The following is a 6,603-nucleotide window of genomic DNA, read 5'->3' as shown; positions in this document are numbered from 1 at the left end:
GAGGCGGCTACATGGGTAGCAGAGGCTGTGTGGAAGGGACTGGGCGTTTTTTTAGGTTAGAGGGTCTCAGGGAACCATAGAAGGGACGTCCGTCTAAAAGTGGGCAGGTAAAACACAGTAAGGTAGTTGTAGAAACGATTGGTACTGTAGATGTAAATTGCCGTAGATGTGTTGGGAAAGAACCAGAGCTCCAAGCCCTAATAGAAAGCACTGAAGCTCAAATAGTTGTAGGTACAGAGAGCTGGCTAAAGACAGGAATAAGTTCAGCCAAAATTTTTTCAATCGATCTAACAGTGTTCCGAAAGGATATATTACATACAGTTGGTGGTGGAGTATTTATTGCTGTGGTAGTTTGCCTTGTAGCAAAATTGAAGTAGATAGTTCATGTGAAATAGTATGGGTAGAGGTTATACCTGACATTCCGACTAAACTATTAATTGGATCGTTTTACCGACCCCCCCGACTCAGAAGATACAGTTGCTGAACAGTTCAAAGAAAATTTGAGTCTCATTTCAAATAAGTACCCCACTCATACAATTATAGTTGGTGGTGACTTCAATCTACCCTCGATATGCTGGAAAAATTATACATTTAAAGCTGGTGGCAGGCATAAAACATCATCCAAAATTGTACTGAATGCTTTCTCAGAAAATTATTTTGAACAATTAGTTCATGAGCCCACTCAAAGTGTAAATGGTTGTGAAAGCGTACTTGACCCTTTAGCAACAAATAATCCTAGACAAATAGTGAGTATTGTGACGAACACAGGAATTAGTGACCACAAGGCAGTTGCTGCTAGGCTGAATACTGTAACACCTACAACCAACAAAAAGAAACACAAAGTATATCTAATTAAAAAAGCTGATAAAAATGCTCTTAACACCTTTTTATGAGACAGTCGTCACTTCTTCTGATCTGATCATGTTGTTGTTGTTGTGGTCTTCAGTCCTGAGACTGGTTTGATGCAGCTATCCATGCTAATCTACCCTGTGCAAGCTCCTTCATCTCCCAGTACCTACTGCAACCTACATCCTTCTGAATCAGCTTAGTGTATTCATCTCTTGGTCTCCCTCTGCGATTTTTACCCTCCACGCTGCCCTCCAACGCTAAATTTGTGATCCCTTGATGCCTCAGGACATGTCCTACCAACCAATCCCTTCTTCTAGTCAAGTTGTGCCACAAACTTCTCTTCTCCCCAATCCTATTCAATACCTCCTCATTAGTTACGTGATCTACCCACCTAATCTTCAACATTCTTCTGTAGCACCACATTTCGAAAGCTTCTATTCTCTTCTTGTCCAAACTATTTATTGTCCATGTTTCACTTCCATATATGGCTACACTCCATACAAATATTTTCAGAAACCACTTCCTGACACTTAAATCTATACTCGATTTTAACAAATTTCTCTTCTTCAGAAACGCTTTCCTTGCCATGGCCAGTCTACATTTTATATCCTCTCTACTTCGACCATCATCAGTTATATTGCTCCCCAAATAGCAAAACTCCTTTACTACTTTAAGTGTCTCATTTCCTAATCTAATTCCCTCAGCATCACCCGACTTAATTCGACTACATTCCATTATCCTTGTTTTGCTTTTGTTGATGTTCATCTTATATCCTCCTTTCAAGACACTGTCCATTCCATTCAACTGCTCTTCCAAGTCCTTTGCTGTCTCTGACAGAATTACAATGTCATCGGCAAACCTCAAAGTTTTTATTTCTTCTCCCTGGATTTTAATACCTACTCCAAATTTTTCTTTTGTTTCCTTTACTGCTTGCTCAATATACGGATTGAATAACATCTGGGAGAGGCTACAACCCTGTCTCACTCCCTTCCCAACCACTACTTCCCTTTCATGCCCCTCGACTCTTATAACTGCCATTTGGTTTCTGTACAAATTGTAAATAGCCTTTCGCTCCCTGTATTTTACCACTGCCACCTTTAGAATTTGAAAGAGAGTATTCCAGTCAACATTGTCAAAAGCTTTCTCTAAGTCTACAAATGCTAGAAATGTAGGTTTGCCTTTCCTTAATCTTTCTTCTAAGATAAATCGTAAGGTCAGTATTGCCTCACGTGTTCCAACATTTCTACGGAATCCAAACCGATCTTCCCCGAGGTCGGCTTCTACCAGTTTTTCCATTTGTTTGTAAATAATTCATGTTAGTATTTTGCAGCTGTGACTTATTAAACTGATAGTTCGGTAATTTTCACATCTGTCAACACCTGCTTTCTTTGGGATTGCAATTATTATATTCTTCTTGAAGTCTGAGGGTATTTCGCCTGTCTCATACATCTGCCTCACCAGATGGTACAGTTTTGTCAGGACTGGCTCTTCCAAGGCCGTCAGTAGTTCTAATGGAATGTTGTCTACTCCTGGGGCCTTGTTTCGACTCAGGTCTTTCAGTGCTCTATCAAACTCTTCACGCAGTATCGTATCTCCCATTTCATCTTCATCTACATCCTATTCCATTTCCAAAATATTGTCCTCAAGTACATCGCCCTTGTATAGACCCTCTATATACTCCTTCCACCTTTCTGATTTCCCCTCTTTGCTTACAACTGAGTTTCCATCTGAGCTCTTGATATTCATACAAGTGGCTCTCTTTTCTCCAAAGGTCTCTTTAATTTTCCTGTAGGCTGTATCTATCTTACCCCTAGTGAGATAAGCCTCCACATCCTTACATTTGTCCTCTAGCCATGCCTGCTTTGCCATTTTGCACTTCCTGTCGATCTCATTTTTGAGACGTTTGTATTCCTTTTTGTGTGCTTCATTTACTGCATTTTTATATTTTCTCCTTTCATCAATTAAATTCAATATTTCTTCTTTTACACAAGGATTTCTACTAGCCCTCGTCTTTTTACCTATTTGATCCTCTGCTGCCTTCACTACTTCATCCCTCAGAGCTACCCATTCGTCTTCTACTGTATTTCTTTCCCCCATTCCTGCCAATTGTTCCCTTATGCTCTCCCTGAAACTCTGTACAACCTCTGGTTTAGTCAGTTTATCCAGGTCCCATCTCCTTAAATTCCCACCTTTTTGCAATTTCTTCAGTTTTAATAACCAATAGATTGTGGTCAGAGCCCACATCTGCCCCTGGAAATGTCCTACAATTTAAAACCTGGTTCCTAAATCTCTGTCTTACCATTACATAATCTATCTGATACCTTTTAGTATCTCCAGGATTCTTCCATGTATACAACCTTCTTTTATGATTCTTGAACCAAGTGTTAACTGTGATTAAGTTACGCTCTGTGCAAAATTCTAACAGACGGCTTCCTCTTTCATTTCTTAGCCCCAGTCCATATTCACCTACGATGTTTCCTTCTCTCCCTTTTCCTAATGTTCAATTCCAGTCACCCATGACTATTAAATTTTCGTCTCCCTTCACTACCTGAATAATTTCTTTTATCTCATCATACATTTCTTCAATTTTTTCGTCATCTGCAGAGCTAGTTGGCATATAAACTTGTACTACTGTAGTAGGCATGGGCTTCGTGTCTATCTTGGCCACAATAATGCGTTCACTATGCTGTTTATAGTAGCTTACCCGCATTCCTATTTTTTTATTCATTATTAAACCTACTCCTGCATTACCCCTATTTCATTTTGTATTTATAACCCTGTATTCACCTGGCCAGAAGTCGTGTTCCTCCTGCCACCAAACTTCACTAATTTCCACTATATCTAACTTCAACCTATCCATTTCCCTTTTTAAATTTTCTAACCTACCTGCCCGATTAAGGGATCTGACATTCCATGCTCCGATCCGTAGAATGCCAGTTTTCTTTCTCCTGATAACGACGTCCTCTTCAGTAGTCCCTGCCCGGAGGTCCGAATGGGGGACTATTTTACCTCCGGAATATTTTACCCAAGAGGTCGCCATCATCATTTAACCATACAGTAAAGCTGCATGCCCTGGGGAAAAATTACGTCTGTAGTTTCCCCTTGCTTTCAGCTGTTCGCAGTACCACAACAGCAAGGCCGTTTTGGTTAATGTTACAAGGCCAGATCAGTCAATCATCCAGACTGTTGCCCCTGCAACAACTGAAAAGGCTGCTGCCCCTCTTCAGGAACCACACATTTGTCTGGCCTCTCAACAGATACCCCTCCGTTGTGGTTGCACCTATGGTACGGCTATCTGTATCGTTGAGGCACGCAAGCCTCCCCACCAACGGCAAGGTCCATGGTTCATGGAGGGAGGTCTGATCATGTAAATGTAGAAAAGTTGTGGAATGTTTTCAAAGAGATAGTATCGACAGCAATTGAGAGATATACACCACATAAATTAGTAAGTGATGGTACTGATCCCCCATGGTACACAAAACAGGTCAGAACTTTGTTGCAGAAGCAACGGCATGCGAAATTTAAAAGAACGCAAAATCACCAAGATTGGAATAGTTTTACAAAAGTTCGAAATATGGCACATACTTCAATGCAAGATGCTTTTAATAATTTCCACAACAAAACTCTGTCTCAAAATCTGGCAGAAAACACAAAGAGATTCTGGTCATACATAAAGCACACCAGTGGCAAGACGCAATCAATACCTTCACTGTATGATAACAATGATTAAGTCACTGATGATAGTGCCACTAAAGCAGAGTTATTAAACACAGTTTTCCGAAACTCCTTCACCAAAGAATATGAAGTAAATATTTCTGAATTCCAATCAAGAACAACTGCCAAGATGAGAAACATAGAAGTAGATATCCTTGGTGTAACGAAGTAGCTTAAATCAATTAATAAAGGCAAGGCCTCTGGTCCAGATTGTATACCAGTCAGGTTCCTCTCAGAGTATGCTGATGAAATAGCTCCATATTTGGCAATTATATACAACCACTCGCTCACAGAAAGATCCATACCTAAAGACTGGAAAATTGCTCAAGTCACACCAATACTCAAAAAGGGAAGTAGGAGTAATCTGCTGAATTACAGGCCTATATCACTAATGTCGATTTGTAGTATGGTTTTGGAACATATACTGTATTCGTACATTATGAAGTACTTCGAAGAAAAGGATTTATTGACACATAGTCAGCACGGTTTCAGAATATATCATTCTTGTGAAGCACAACTAGCTTGTTTTGTATTATCACAAAATAGGGGAGATAGTGTCACAGTCATGATTCGTGAATTGGAGTGGCAATCACTAAAACAAAGGCATTTTTCATTGCGACGGGATCTTCTCACGAAATTTCAATCACCAGTTTTCTCCTCCGATTGTGAAAACATTCTGTTGGCACCCACCTACATAGGGAGAAATGATCATCATGATAAGATAAGAGAAATCAAGGCTCAAACAGAAAAATTTAAGTGCTCGTTTTCCCCACATACCGTTAGAGAGTGGAACGGTAGAGAGACAGCTTGAAGGTGGTTCACTGAACCCTCTGCCAGACACTTAATTGTGAATAGCAGAGTAATCATGTAGATGTAGATGTATTATTAGTTGTCATCTTGGTATTGTGACCTATTCCTTTCTCACTTTTCACCACATCTAGTCCAACCACTGTCAGAATTTTATAAATTAGAATCCTCATGGTGTGGGTTCCTGTAGTCATGTCCTAGTTCATGAACCACGAGCAATGTATGAGTGGCCAAGTAAGTGGTCCTGACAGTCGGGATACCAGTTACTTTGGAATAAGGCTGGGCATCTCGGACATATTCTGAGTCGTGGTCACCTTTGTGCTCATACGGCAAAGACTACCAAATCCACCGGGTAGTCCCTCAACTGTTAGGGGTAAAACTCAATGGGACTCGGGGCAAGTAAGGCTAGCAACTTGCTTCCCTGGTACTTTAAATATGATGCTGGCAACAATCAGAGCAAAATGCCTCGGACCTTTGGAGGTGACGGAGTCCCACCTCTAACTGACAAACCAGGGACTTAGAAGATACGACTTGGCAAAAAAATGGTAATGAGATGGGGAGCTATTAATATCAATGGGGGCTACTCTGGGAAGAAGGTAGAGCTGGCAGAGACTGCAAGTAAGATGGGGCTGGACGTTTTAGCTGTCAGTGACATTCGGGTAAGGGGTGAGAAAGAAGAGGAAGTGGGAGAATACAAGGTCTACCTGTCAGGAGTCAAAGCAGGAAGAGCACAATGGGGTGTAGGGCTTTACATCAGGAAAGAAATGGAACCCAGCGTAGTTGCAATAAGGTATGTAAACGAACGACTGATGTGGATAGATTTGACAGCGTCTAGCAAGAAAATTAGGATTGTGTCAGTATATTCGCATTGTGAAGGGACAGATCAAGATAAGATGGATAGTTTTTATGAGGCACTCAGTGATGTCGTTGTTAGAGTAAAGGACAAGGACAGTGTTCTGCTCATGGGTGATTTTAACACCAGGATTGGAAATCGAACAGAAGGGTATGAAAATGTTATGGGTAAATTTGGGGAGGATACGGAGGCCAACAGGAACAGGAAACAACTCTTGGATTTCTGTGCCAGTATGGGCTTAGTAATCACAAACTCCTGTTTTAAACATAAGAACATTCACCGGTATACTTGGGAAGGCAGGGGAACCAGATCTGTCATTGACTATATAATAACAGATCAGGAATCCAGGAAGGCTGTGAGGGACACACGTGTATTCAGGG

Source organism: Schistocerca serialis, chromosome 5, assembly GCF_023864345.2.
Source record: "Schistocerca serialis cubense isolate TAMUIC-IGC-003099 chromosome 5, iqSchSeri2.2, whole genome shotgun sequence".
In the NCBI taxonomy this organism is placed as follows: Eukaryota; Metazoa; Arthropoda; class Insecta; order Orthoptera; family Acrididae; genus Schistocerca; species Schistocerca serialis.
This window is presented reverse-complemented; position numbering follows the sequence as displayed.